Here is a 15,738-nt window from a genome sequence, read left to right as displayed (position 1 = left end):
TGCAAATCTCAGTCCTAGGGATAATTACATCATACTTGGAACCACGGTCCCTCTTACAGAATAGTAAGGCTCTATTTAGAAGATAATCACTTAGTCTAATTTGTATTCAACATTTCTTTCTCTCCCCAAACATTTTTATTGTAGTCTGTTTTGTTTTGTTTTTTTAATTTTCTGACTACACTCATAATCCACTTTCTGGCTCTTTCCTCTGTCTCCAGGCTTATATTCACCTAGGATGAGGTCTGACATCAAGAGAATTCCAAGATAAAGAAGGAACTAGTCTAGGAATTTCTGTTATTACTTCACTAACTCTGACTACATTAACTTTTTATCCAAATTGGTTTTGTTCCCTTCTTCTTGAGTTCTAATAAAGACCGATGAGAAATTTAAGGCTTCTGCTCTGTCCTTAACCATTTTTCCTAAATTCCTTTTTTCCTACTGCATCCTGACATATAAAATAAAGTCTCCATCAAAGCCCTTTTTGATTTGTTTGTCACAGCTGTCAAAAAGACTCTTAAAATCGTTGCTTTACTTTTGGTTACTTCTCCTCTCAAGAGGGGAAGGAAGGTAAGTCTCTACTGCCGAAAACACCACATACTTCAGACATAGGGCCTAGAGGCTCCTGAACCTCTGGACTGACCTGAAAGCATTCCCTCTGAGCATTTACTTTTGGGATTTCACATGGTCCTATGGAAGCTTCCAAAAACTAAAGGTAGCCAACAATTCTACATAGCTTTGCTGTCTGTGAACAGTATCAATGATCAGCATAGCATACTAAACTATAGGTGCAGTATATCTTGGTAGTAATCTACTACTTTTTAGTTAGAATTATTAGCCATTCAAACAGAAGGAAATTGTGCCTGATACTGGATACCTAGACAACTACACAGGGCTAGTGAGATTATGCAGAAGAGAAGCTATAATGAAATATTTACTAAACCATCATAATCTCTACGTTCTAAATATTTGTTCTTATACCAAAATTTAGTGTGGTCTTCATTCCTCATCTAGGACACTCCTTTCATAACATACAAAAGTCATGACAGAAAATGACTTTCAATCAAAATACAGAGTTATGATACTCAGTCCCAAAGAATTCAACTTCAATATACCTCAACATCTAAGTCTCAGGGATTATTACGAAACAGTGTGTGTAAAGAGTTTAAGAGCCAAAGGAACAAGAGTGCTCTGGGAAATTGTCTCTCCATGAAAGTCAGGATTTAAATCTCATAATGTCAGTAACTTTACTACTGCATAAACATGAGCTGAGCAATGAAATGAATAATAGTTATGCTAACCTGCATGGGGAAAGTCCGGAAGGCTTCAACCTTACACAATGAATTATAGAGAGCTCACAAGTGCTGAGAGTGGGAGAAATAATTTTGCACATGGAAGAGCACTTTTTCGTAGACAATTTTTCACTGTCCAATTAAAAATATCCAAATCTAAAACACATACATGAAACATTGTACAGATGATCAGGTCATGCTAATGTATTTATGAATAATATGTATGCACACAAATATATGAAACACAATTAATGAAAAAGATACGTGCATTTTAAAGAGTTCAAGGTGTGGGATATGGGAATGTTTAAATTAAGGAATAGGATGGTAGAAATTTCATAACCTCATTTAAAAAAGGAAATAACTTTTTAAAAAGTAAGTTTCATGTCAGAGTCAATCCCCAAACTCCACACAACTGTGGAGAATGTCTTGTCCATTGGCTAGATCAGAGCAGGGGTTTGATGTTTACTGCTTCTATTGTCTTTGGTTAGTGCAGTTGTTTGAGCAGAACCCCCTGGACCGAGATATATTCATCATGATGTTCTTCTTGTAGGTTTCTAGGACTATCTGGATCCCTCTATTTCCCCATTCTCCTATAATTCTCTTACCTAGAGTCTGGTGCCCCATATTTGACCACTTCCCCTTGGTGGGGAGGCCTGGTGGCACTCAGAGAAAAATAAGCAGGCTACCAAGATGAGACTTGATAGCCTATGTACATATAGTGGTGAAGGAGGTCCCCCTCAGTCATAGACCTAGGAGAGGGGAATAGGGTGAAAGAGGGAGGGAGGGAGGAATGGGAGGATACAAGTGATGGGATAATAATTGAGTTGTAATCTAAATAAATTAATAAAATAAAATTTTAAACAGTGAGTTTATACCAAATTAGCTTTTCAAGAATTGACACTGACTTTTCAAATATTAATAAATATTACAAATCCAAAATGTAAGTATTTTAATAACTCTCTTGGTATGCTTAGGATACCAGAGCTGTAGCCACATATATTATAAAAATAAGATGAGAGTTATTATTTTGAAAACACTGTATTATGCTTGCTTCAGTTAAATGACCCCATCCTTGCATATGCTTTAACTAATTCTTAGAGGTGGTTTTAAGCATTCTGGCTTGAAGCACTTTTTTTTTTTTTTTTTTTTTTTGAAGCACTTTAAATTGTCGTGAGTACTGAGCCATATTTCCATTCAAGAAAACAACATACTCAAGATAGTTCAAGGGTTCTGTGTTGTTAGGGTTAATTTAAATAGAAATTTAGAATCATTAATATTATCTATCTTTAATATTTTCTTATAACAACAAGGAAGTAAATGTTTTAATAAATCTATTTGTAGGTGTATTTAAAGAGAACACTGAACAGAAGAAAAGTTCATTTAGTAAAAATCATCAAAGCCACAAACAAGAAAGACACTTACTATTTAAAATGCCTTTCTAGAAACCTATTTATAAATTCTAACTATAATTATTCTGGAATTAATAAAGCCAAGCCATATAGGAAGTCTAATTATGGCAGTTGTTGACTATTCATTCTATTTTTCTTCTTCTGGTAGTCTATGAAAACATAGCAGCAGCAAAAATAAAATAGGAACTCTAGGAATCATGTCATTAAAACATAATCATCCATGTTACTGCAAAGCTATGTTTTTAAAGCCTCTTCCCATTTTTCTGATTCTTTTGTAGCAATCATTTAATGTGTCTGAAGGCATCCTGTCTTTTAAATATAAATCCTTAGAAAGTATGTATTTAGATCTTCTTTGATTTTGATAAAGATTGTCTTTCTCAAAATAGATATATTGTCAAACATGGGCATTCCGGATACGCAATAAACAATACAAATATGACATTTGCTTTAACAATATGACAACAACCTTAAATTAAGTTACCAAGTGTTCACTCTGTGTCCTTATAATGCTATATAGACAGAACAGCTTAAACCTTTAAATAGCTTAAAGATTGAATAGCCAATTGAGCACAATGTCAAAAAGGCTTTGGTGTCAACTCTTTCACTTGGTTTCACTGCATTTTGATGAATTTGATTTTTAATTTTAATTCATTATAATTTATTCAGGTTACATCCCTGCTGTTATCCACTCCCTTATATCTTCCTGTTCTAGCCTTCTCTTCCTTTTCTGCCCTATTTCCTTGCATTAGACCTCTGACAGAAGGGATCTCCTCCCCTACCATAAGACCACAACAAATCAGGTTTCATCTGGATAGCCTGCTTCCCTATCCTCATTGTGCCTGCTGGACATTGCCACCAAGGGGAAGTGTTCAAATTGAGGGTAGCAAAATTCATGTTAGAGGCATTCCCTGCTTTCCTACAAAGGTAGAGAATGAGCTGCCCATTGGCTACATCTGAACAGGAGGTCTAGGTTTTCTGCATGCATTGTCCTTGCTTGGTGCAACAGTTTGTAGTAATGTGTTTCTCTGTCATGATTTCAATGACTAAAATTAAAATAGTATTAAAACCTAAATCATAGAATCAGTGTGTTAATTAAAAGAGATATTATAGAGAAAGGAATGTTGTTGTTTTTTTTTTTCAACTCTTAACTGCTGAGCCATTTCTCCAGCCCATATAGTGTTTCTTTATTGGGAATTCAATATTAGAAATTATGGTGCTGATTATTTTTCTCACTGCTCCTTAAGTCCTTTCCTAACCCTTTCTCCTCAGGTAACTTTTTTTTTCCACTATAAAATGTTTTAAGTTTTTTGGTCAAATTTTGTTCTGAATAGAATATATGATAATAGAATTTTATAAGATATTACACATAGTGACCTATCCTGCACTGAAAACTCACCAACTTCATGTATGACTGTCATCAACTTTTTTGAAATCAAGGCATTTCCAAGATGTACACAAAACTCAGCTTAACAGAAAAAAAAAAAAAAAGAAAAGAAAGAAATGAAAGGGCCTGGTATATTGAATAGTATGGGTGAGTACAAAAAATGTAAATATAGTGCTCATGTAAAATCATTTTTTTAAAAAGAGAGAATCATCAGATTTTTAACAAACTGACAAATATCCATATGAGACTTCACTAAATTACCAATGGGCACATTTAAATGTAAATGTATTAACGGTGGAAATCATGTCCTGTGACTCAAAAATTTACAGTTCATATGTTCCCCTGAACATAGCGTGGGAGAAGCTCTTTTCTATCCTTCTTCCTACAGAATCTGAGTTGCTGGGGCTTCAAGCCAGTCTGAAGTACAGTGAAGCATTACGCACATCAGATGACGGTATCTGTATGCCTCCTTTCAATTCACTTCACTTTTCAACCTGCCAAGTTCTGCTATATGCTAATGATAAAGAATGAATAAAATGGTCTTTGTGGCTTTCCTTGAACATTTGGCTGTGTCAGCATAGTGGTATCCCTCATCACTAACACTGATTCTCATGCAGTAGATATTTACTGAATGAAAAACAAGCAAAGACTCTAAAATATATGAATATGAGATGGCATTACTTCTCTGAAAGTACTAAAAAAATACCTTACAAATTCATCCCCCATTATCCCTCACATACTACCTACCGCCGTGATTTGCACCCGAGAAAAAGAACATCTATTCCCTTTATTTTTACTTCATTCTCGGCTTAGTTTAGGACTACCCCTATTCAAATTTACATGCAAGAAGCACTGAAAACCAAAGAAAAGAAGATTATCAATTTGAGCATTGGGGACGAAGGAAGGGATTGGATGGAGGGTCAGTGGGAGGCACTGAGGGAAGAAAGGGTGGAGGAATATCAATCAATCCTATTTTCATTAATAATGCATTATTTAAATTAAAGATAAAAACTGAAAAAAAACTTAAAAAATAATATGTAAAATGACGTAGGAGTGTTTATTTGATTCAGTCAATCTGTGCACAAGAATCCATTGACTAAAATAGACTTCCTGGGAGCAAAGGCTCAATGAATCAGGCATGCTTTTATTAGCATTTGCATTTTTTCTTTTTTTTTTTTTTTAATGTATTTATTTATTCGCTTTACATCTTTGTCATAGCCCCATTCCTTCTCACCTCTCTGTCCCACCTGCATGACTCTCCTCCTTCTCCCTCCCCCGTTCTTCAGAAGGGAGCACCCTTCCCATCCACCCTAGCTCATCAAGTCTTATCCGGGATTGATGTGTCCTCTTCTGTGGCTTGACAAGGCAGTCCTGCCAGGGGGAGTAATTGAAAAGCTGGCAAAAAAAAAAGTCCCTGTCTGAGACTGCCCCTGCTCCCCTACTAGAACAGATAGAGCAGACTGGAGCCTTGTCTTATTGTATATTTCCTGTTTGGCTGTCCTCTCTCAGAAGCCTGCTCTTTTCTGAAAGGAAATGGAGGAAGAAATGGATCATGGCTCTGGAGTGCTAAGGATTCCTTAGTTCCTTCTTAGGCAAACCACCTATCTTTAAAAACTGCACTTGATGTTTTTTCCTTCTCAAGTCTCTGAGAAGGAAACCAGATAGTTTAGTTTTACAGTTAAGCTTAGTTGTTTAGGGGTTAAGATGTTTTTAGGTCTAGATAGATGTTTTAAGTCAATAATGATAAGATATGATAAATATTTATTTACATTCATAATTTTAGATGCACCAAGATAGAAAAGATGTTTTCTTCAAGGCTGCCAAATACAAGTAGCCAAAATACTATGAATGTAACATTTATATAATTCCTGATGATTGTGTTGTGGTTCTTCTTGCTGCAGATACTTTATTGTATATATGTGTAAAAAAAACAAATGTATGTGTAAAAATATTTAATAAAAAAGGAAAAAACTTCACTTGATCATAAAAGAAAGCTTGGACTGCCTCTTCTTGTTCAAACCAGTTGACCTCAGTGTCCAGAACTTTAAAAATAACCAGCCATATTTTTCTTTCTTTAGCTGCAGGTCAATGTTCTGTGTCCTTCTTTCTTATGACATTATGAATGATGTCCTTACCTTAATCTCAGGGTTACCTTGAAGGTATTTATAGTCCTGGCACTGAGGGAGCTCATCAGTGTAGATTTTTTTAAACTCAGCTTTTAGCATTTCCAAGTTGTATTTTCTAACATTTATTTTGGCAAAAAAATTTGTCAGCATCACAAAACCAATTGTCCTCATGTGCATTTGCTTTTCTCTATGGCATTAAAAAATTATTACAAATCAAATCACAGGAACTGAAAATATGGCTTTGCTATGTAAAAGTGCTTGCTATGCAAGCATGGGGAATTGGGGTTCGATATCCAATACCTAAAGAAGTAGAAGCACAGTGGTGCACAGTTCTAAAATCTATGCTGGGGAGGTAGAGGCACAACAATCCTACAGCCTGTTGGCCATTCATTCTGGTAAAAGCAACATGCTCCAGGTTTACAGAGGTACACTGTCTAAAAAAATAAAAATAAAATAAAGCACAATTGATGAAGATGTGCAACAATCATGTGCATGCACTGAAGAATGTCCACTCACACAAAAAGAAAATTATAAATGAATGAAAATTTTTAGAGGTTTTTATTGTTCATATGATTGTCATTTTCCCAGTGTTGCCCTCCTACCATTTATATTGCTGCTGCTTCATTGAGGAATACTACTGATTTGTTTTGCCTGTATGTTGTTGAATGTACAACATTTTTTAGTCTCACTAGGCTTCCTAAGCTTTTCCATTATTTTTCTTAAGATTTGTAAACTATTTTAAAGGTATGATTGTTTGCCTGCATGTGTGCATGGCCATCACTTGCATCCCCAATGCCTGCAGAAGCCAGAAGAATGACTCAGCCCCCATGTATAAAAGTTGCAGAGTTGAGAGCCACCATGTGGATGGCTGAACCAAACCTTAGTCCCCTCAAGAGCAAAATGTGCTCTTAACCATTAAGCTACTTCTGGAGCAGGTTTTTTTTTTTTTTTTTTTTTTTTTTTGTCACTGTTAAGGTGCTGTATTTAACCTTTCATTAGACAGTCTTCTGGTGACATTCCAGTCATCAGCATCAGAGTCATTTTCACTTTGTGAAGGAATAAGCAGACTTCCAAGATGAGACTTGATAGCCTATGACCATATAGTGGGGGAGAGGGTTCCCATGAGTCTTAGACCTAGGGGAGGGGAATATGGTAAAAGTGGGAGGGAGGAAGGGAACGACAGGAGGATATAAGTGAAGGGATAACAAATGGTTGTAATCTGAATAAATTAATTAAATAAAAAATAAAATCTCAAATAAAATAAAATAATTTTACTCAAAAAAAAAAAAAAAAAAAAAAAAAAAAAGAATTCTCCTAAATGCAAACAGGAAACATGTATCCTATTATTTCAATTTGCTTTTTCTAGTACTGTTAAAATAATGTGCTTGTTAAAAAGAAGCAACTATTATCTTTCCTCTCTGGATCTCATGCTTTTGTTTTTTAAATATACTTTATTAATTTATTCATATTACGTCTCAATTGTTACCCCATCCCTTGTATCCTCCCTCCCTCCCTCGCATTTTCCTTTTACTTCCCTCCCCTATGACTGTAACTGAGGGGGACCTCCTCCCATTGTATATGCTCATAGGGTATCAAGTCTCTTCTTGGTAGCCTGCTATTCTTCCTCTGAGTGCCTCCAAGCTTCCCCATCCAGGGGACGTGGTCAAATATGGGGCACCAGAGTTCGTGTGAAAGTCAGACCCCACTCTCCACTCAACTGTGAAGAATGTCCTGTCCATTGGCTAGATCTGGGTAGGGATTCGAAGTTTACTGCACGTATTGTCCGTAGCTGGTGCCATAGAAAACTCTTGTCTCTCTTTTGTTTTTTGTTTTTTGTTTTTTTAATGTACATGTGCATGTAGTTATGAACAGTGTGAACTGCCATGTGGGTTCTGGGAATTGAACCTGTGTCCTCTGGAAGAGCAGTCTGTGCTTTTAACCACTAAGCCATCTCTCCCACCTCTGATCTCATGCTTTTAGAATAAGATACTTTGTACACCAGGAACACATGGCCATTTATCCATTAAATATTTAGTCATTTGTTTATTTTTACTTTATAGTCTTGGAAAATGTAACATTTTAAATGTCCCAGCATATCATTTTAAAAGTTTAAGAAGTATTTTCCTGTTTGATTTCAATTAATGCTCAACTCTTCTATATAAATGATTGATAAATCAAAATATGAATATAATAATGGAATTTATGAAGAATAAGTAAGAATATATGTAATGATCTAAACTCATTTGCCCCCCACACAATATTCAGCAAACTATTCAACAGTTTCTTCCCTATCTTATACATAAATACTTACACATGTATATGTCTAAATATACAAACATACATCTACACATACATATACATGCACATACTTTCATCATAGTAGAAATAGTATGTTAAAAAGTGTATTTTTTCAACTGCCTTGCATATGAGGTAACTTCCCTAATTCGTAGATTTTATCCCTTTGCATCTGAGACAAAGACTTGTCCACAAAATGATGACATAGTTTTATTCAGTGTTCTGAGAGAGTCAGAACTGCTGGTACTAATTGAGAAATATTTTTATTATTATATTATATTATATTATATTTATTATAATGTGGTTATATACTATTGTTCATTTTATAATATCCTTCTCAAGTACCACAGGATTAACAGTCAAGGTGATTATACAAGTTTAAGCAATCATTTTTATCAAGGATCTGCAGAGACACATTGATTATTTATACTTCTATTAGTATTTTCAACATCATCTTTATCTTAGGAACATTTGCCTGAAATTTTTGAATTTATTAACTATAATGTATTTTTATATGTCATACATTAGGTGTATAGAGCTTAATGAAAATGTATAAAATGAAATACATAGAAATTAGCTTTATGTTTTAATGCAGAAACTAGTAAACAAAATTTATTCTGAACTTTTTCTAAACATGGTTTTCTTGGTTTTTTTTTTTTTTGTTGTTGTTGTTGTTGTTGTTGTTCTTGTTGTTTTGGTTTTTGGTTTTTCAGGATAGGATCTCTCTTTGTTAGCCTGACTGTCCTGGACTTGCTTTGCAGACCAGGATGGCTTTGAACTCACAGCGATCTGCCAGCCTCTGCTTCCCAACTAAACATAGTTCTTTAAAGACAATTTCTTACAACTGCAGGTTGTTTCTTTAAAGAAAATACTTTAAATATAAAAAAAAATTTGAATACTTTATATTTTTTGAAAAATGTTTTGTTACTTCAAATATTTACTTTTAAATATGTGCTTATAGTATTTATAGGAAATGACTAGTATTAGTATAGTTACTTCTTTAATTTTAATCAATGTGAGGCCAAAATAACTAAGATGTGACACAAACACAGTAAAATTTCAATGGTACAACTTTCTGTGGAAATATCACCAGAATAACTTTATTATTTAATGTCACATGTTATGAAGAAATTAAAGATAGGTTAATCTAAAAAAAAGAAGAGGAAACATAAAACTTTTTTCCCTTTAAAAATATGTTTATGAGGATGAGATTCACCAATGAGTTTGACGGCTACAGAGGCTCTATTTCTGGGCTGCTGGCTTACCATCCGTCTATAGCTGTGAGCTGCAAAATTTCCAATGTGTAATAAAGGCATTTCTAAGTGAACCAGTGAATTAACAATTCTCTGAAAGGAGACTGAATTAAATAAATATAGAAGTATAAATTCAAGTAATAAAATAAAATAGGGAAATACATCATTTCAAACAAGACAAGCGAATAGAGATATTTCTGCTTGTTATATCATGAATATGCAGTTGAGAAATCTTGTATGTAATGGAGAATCATATAATTAGTATTAACGATGTAATCAAAAGTGTTTATCAGCTATATTAGGCGATTATTTCTCATCAGTTCATGACTTAAATTTTACAACCAAATCACTTCATTTTTATATGGTTTTAAAAATTGGTATCTTAAGATTCTCAATGCATTTTTAGTCTTTTAGTGTTCTATTTGTGTAGAAAACATTTATTAATTTCTAAAGGCACTTATTAAATGTTCTTATGTTAACACTGCAGATAATAATGCTCCCTTATTTTTTCTGTGTTACTATGCAATAAATTTATAATACATATTATTTTTTTTCAAATTTAGCCTGAAAATCAGCCTGTTACACTAATCTGTATAGGTATGATTAAATGCTCTATTAATAGGTGTGCTTAGGAAAAATTATAGATACTTACCTGGCACAGGAAATATCATAATCACAAAGATGGTTTTCCCATGGCAACACTTATCCATTGCTTTCCAGATGTGCTAGCCCCTGCAATTTCCCCAAATGTGGGAAACTTGACTGCATAATTTGTGATGGTGCATGTACCATGTTCACAGACTCCCTTAAATCAAGAGGTAAAGATACAATTTTTAGATGGATAATTCCACATTTATATTTCAGACAGAAGAGAAAATATGTACATTTTAATATATATTATATTGATTTTCTTAGTGTTACTATTGCTGTTATAATAAAACACCATGACCAAAATTAACTTGGGGAGAAATGAATTTATTTGTTTATACCTCCATATCATAGTCTGTCACTGAAGTGATGTAGTCATGACAGGAGGTAAAAAAAAAAAGAGCAGAAATCTAGAGGCAGAAGCTGATTTAGAGGTCATAAAGAGGGACTGCTTACTCGCCTGTTCATAATGGCTCAGCCTGCTTTCTTATAGAACCTAGAACTACCAGCCTAGAATAGCAGCAACCGCCAATATCTATTTAAGAAAATGTTCTGCATCTGGATCTTAAAAAAGCATATTCTGAATGAGGTTTTCTTCTTTCAGAAGATTGTACCTTGTGTCAAGGTGACATAAAACTAGCCAAGACACTGATGATTTATAGAAAAAAAAAATAACAAGATTTCTTTAAAAGTGGTACACTTTGATGACTATGACAATAAAATTCATAAATTAATTAGCATAAATTTGACCTTTAAAGAATGCCAACTGAATTTTACTAAATTTTAGCTAAATTTGCTAAACCAAAATTTCATTGAGTAGATATTTTGAGTTTCCTCTTAACTTTGTATGAGTGTATCCATATATATTTATTTTCTCTGAATGATACATATTATCTATGCAAAGCTCTAACTTTCCTTAATATACTTTTTCCTTAAAAATAGTATCAAAGAAAATGGTATCTAACAAATGTTCTTTGTGGATGCAGTTTATAATCATAAAGTATAGTTTCTATTTTCTTTCTCATAAGATAGTCGTTATGACTTATGTCTGCACTTTGTTTTACATCCCCTTCCTTTAGTCCTGATTATCTTTTTTTTTTTCAGTATATGCTTTTAGTTTCTCATTTATAAGATCAGCTCAATAAGGGGGGGAGGAATGGGAGGGTACAAGGGATGGGATAAACATTGAGATGTAACAAGAATAAATTAATAAAAAAAAAAAAAGATCAGCTCAATAAAAAATAAAATGGGAATAAGGGGAAAACGGGAGGGAGGGAAGAATGGGAGGATACAAGGGATGGGATAACCATTGAGATGTAACAAGAATAAATTAATACAAAAATTAAAAAAAAATGGATGAGTAATAGTGCCACTAATTACACATTGAATAGACATGACTATTTTTGGAGCCATCTGATTACATTCTCTTCTGACTACAAATTAGAAAACTCTTTCCTTTTTCTTTTATTAGTTTTCAACTCACTATCAGTTGTTTCAATTATATCATAGGATATAGCTTTATCACCTATATCTATAATTTATTATAGTACTATATGTATATTATAAAGCTATATGCATATATAGGTATAACTATAACTTATTATATATTCCAACAATCGTGCTTTTATAGGCATCTGTTTTCATTCTTCTGTCTTTCTGTGGTCTGATATTGATTAGAATTGCTAATGAGTTCAGTCATGAGTCACCCATGTGTCTTTATTAGTTACTATATACATCAAGTTAATTTAAGCAAGTGTTTGTTACATACTATTCACAGAAATCAAAACTCATTAAATTTAACATAAAAACAAATCATCTTAATGATAAAGATTTCATATGAATTCCAGTTCTTCACAATTTGAATTGTGGCATATAGACAACAAAGTGAAGGAACACCAACTGGAAGACTTCAAGCACTATAGATGTGTAAGCCCGTTCCTTATGGATTTGAGGCTTTCAGGTTTCCAGGGGCTATTCAGCATCCTGGGGTTAATGAGGCATAGATTCTGAACATTTAAGAATATATTTGCCTCTTCCGTTCCTAAGATGTTCCTTACGCTGTTGGTACACTACAAGAAGACTTTTGTAGTGTAAGAAAAAGACATAGATGTAGCCTTTTTCTTTGTTTTTTGTTTGTCAGAACATGGTCAAATTAAGGATAGATAGTGAACAATGCCTTGGAGAGCTATTATAGCTGCTCCAGAAACAAAAGCCTTTTACCTCAGGTGCATGCTTTGTTCCCTGGGTTGTTCTTGGACACGATTTTGTGTCCCTTATGACAAACATTTACATTCAATTTATAAGATATGTTTATTCTTTTTGGATGTCAGAACATAGCTATAGAACCAACTGTGGTGAATGGATACGCTGTGTGCTATCCTCAGTGTACCTTGAATCTGAATATGGCTTTCCATCCTGCCTTCAATCTTTCCCAGATATAATCTGTAGTCCATGCCAGGAAATTGTAGACCATGCTCAGGTCTGTCCTGAAAAAGTTCTGGGAAAGTGCTTCTCTGTTAACATGTCTATGTTCTTACTGGCATTTATGTATGTGTTTTACTTAACCTAGTTTTCTGATCATATTTTTCTGAACTCAAACAATCATCCTTGGTTCACTGCTGTATTTATCTCATCCATATATAAAAGTACACCGAAACTGAAATAAAATTGTCTAAACATTACTGTAGTATGCTCATTCTTTGATGTCTTCAAACCCCAGGTCTAGCAGATAAATGTGCACGTGTTGAGAGTTGTTGCTTGTGTATTTGTTTTGTTTTGTTGTAACTTCTTTATTTTCATTTTATGAAATATTGTAACTTCTAGAGTGATTAAAGTTATTATTCCTAACTTGGGATATAATTCAAATAGTAAGTAAAAACCTACTATTCTTTGGCTATGTTTTGGGTGTAAGCTTCCCTTTTTTAAGCTATGGGAAACTGATTCATACAGTCAGCCTGCTGTGGGAAGTCGAGTCGATGTAAGTTGTGTCTGATGATTCATTAAAGTGTTTTTACTTCAAAAGTTGATGGAATTCAAAAAAGTTCATATGACAAAAGTTTCCAAAGTCCCATAGTCTTTATTTGTACTATCTTTCTTATAGATCTTATTCAGAAAAAATTGAAGGTTCTTAATGTGAAAGTGGAATTTAAACCAATTACATACTAGAATAGTAATCTTTATTTTGTTTAACAGCAAATTCTATAAAGTGGTAAGCATAATGCAATATTGTATTTTTAAATCTTCATTAAACATATGTAAAATCTTTGATGTAAGCCAAAATCTACTGTTCAATTTGTTGTGTTTTGACTACACTTGTGATGAATTTGTTACTTTTGTTAGGAGATGAGTTTGCATATGCTGCTTTTTAAAAAAGACTTGTATGGTACATCAATAAAGATTGTGCAAATCTATTTATTTATCCTTAAATAGAAATACTCATATATTTAAAACATTGCTAGCATTTTTCACAAGATTAAAAAAAGGCATGGCTATGTTTCTTATTGCAAGCAGAGATCTATGTTGTATGCAGAGCCGTTCTGAATGACTACATCAAAATATTCTCCATTACACACGTTAGAGAATTGAATGGATCAAGATATCTGAATTTCAAATGACATTTTTTTGTTTGTCATTGTTGTTTTAGTCAAACAGCATAGAATGGTTCTATGTTGACAATAATCATGATTATGAACAAATCATAACTATTAGAAGGAAGGAGGTTATCAATAACTAGGAATGTTCTCCATTAGTTTGTCATTTTTAATCATTTATTTATTTATTTACCTACACATTTTTACAGCCTCATCCAAGCCTCCTCCCTCCTCAGCTCTCAGTCCCACACCCCTCCCCCATTCTCCTCTTCTTCTCAGAGAAGGAGAGAAGGAGAGGTCCCCACATTGGCAGCACCTCAATTCTAAGCAGGACTAAGCCCATCATTTCCCATTGAGACCAGACAAGGCAATCCAGCTAGGAGAAAGAGATCCAAAAGCAGGCAACAGGGTGAGACACAGCCCCTATACCCATTGTTAGGGGATGCACATGATGACTGAGCTGCACATCTGCTACATATGTGTAGCAGGTCTAGGTTCAGCCCATGCATAGTTTTTGTTTAGTGATTCAGTCTCTGTTGGGCCCCCATGGGCCCAGGTTAGTTTACTGTGTTGGTCTTCTTGTGTTATCCTTGACCCCTCTTGCTCTCGCAAGCCTTCCTCGCACTCTGGTTCAGCTATTAAAGGCTAGGCTCACAACCAAAAATATAAGTTTTCATATAGATTTTCCCACTAGAACCTCAAGGTTCAATAATGTCCTGGCAGATTGTCTGATGTTTATGCTCTTGCTATATTTTTTCATGATAGGCTTGTTTATTTGTGAAGAATATGACTTACTCGTTATTAAGATTTTTGCTCAGTCTTGGGATTGCTGGAATGATATTTTGGCACTTTGAACACTGAGTGGAATTCCTTCTTATTATAACCATAATCATCATTACATCATCAACATACTCACCAACAACACCGCCATCATTGTTATCCTCTTTTCCTGCTCAGGATCATACAGTAAATGTCTGATACTTATTCTATATTCTAACATGAGTATCACATCTTTGTGATACAAATCTATTACTGAGGTTTCTGTGTTCCCACGTCACTCATGATATCATATCCTAATAGTTTCTCAGTGCTTTTGCTTTGGCTCTTATAGCAGAACAAAGCCGTGTCTGTTGTCTCAGATGACCGACTATCAAGTGCAATTTGCCATTTTCTTTGCTGGAACTCATACATCAACTATGACCCCTACAGCACTGTAAAGGCATGCTTCTTTTGCCATCCCGGTCTCTGCTGTTGCATGTTGGGCATGTTAATGTCTAGGTTTACACTTTGTGTTCTCTCGCTAGTTCCCTGACACACACACACATACATGGGAAATTGGACAAACTAATATTGGATAAGATATACGGGATGAAAAGTTTGTTTTTTGAAAACACATCGTCTTCTTTGAAAATGATTATCATCATTTTAGGCATTAACATAATAGAAGAAGAAGAAGAAGAAGAAGAAGAACTGTTGAGATCCTAGGTGGGATATGAAGCAAATTTTTTAATTATTGGGCAGGTTACTTTTGTTTATTTAAGTTTTTTAAAGATAATTTTCTCTGTTTCTTAAGATCATCTTCGATGTGCAGTGATAATCACTGCCTGTCTAAATCCAAGAACTGTAAGTATTATTAATATATTGACTCCCTTATATTTTCACTCCTAGCAATAAAGGATAGGGTAGTTTCAGTCATTCTTATTTCCATATTCTGATAAGGTAAATGAATAAACTCTTTCTCTCA

General features: G+C 34.0%; 1 protein-coding gene and 1 non-coding gene across 5 annotated transcripts in view; both read left to right on the top strand.

The window, feature by feature from the left end:
* Nucleotides 1–15,738, top strand: part of Pcdh9 (protocadherin 9) — a 939,572-nt gene that overhangs the window by 813,169 nt on the left and 110,665 nt on the right. The gene's annotated exons all lie outside the window — the stretch shown is intronic.
* Nucleotides 10,401–10,565, top strand: LOC127202436 (U1 spliceosomal RNA). Its single transcript, XR_007832314.1, has one exon. It is a non-coding gene; the product is annotated as a U1 spliceosomal RNA (small nuclear RNA).

Source organism: Acomys russatus, chromosome 18 (genome assembly GCF_903995435.1).
Source record: "Acomys russatus chromosome 18, mAcoRus1.1, whole genome shotgun sequence".
NCBI classification, from domain to species: domain Eukaryota; kingdom Metazoa; phylum Chordata; class Mammalia; order Rodentia; family Muridae; genus Acomys; species Acomys russatus.
Note: the sequence above shows the minus strand (reverse complement) of the source record. Positions and strands in the feature narration are given on the sequence as shown.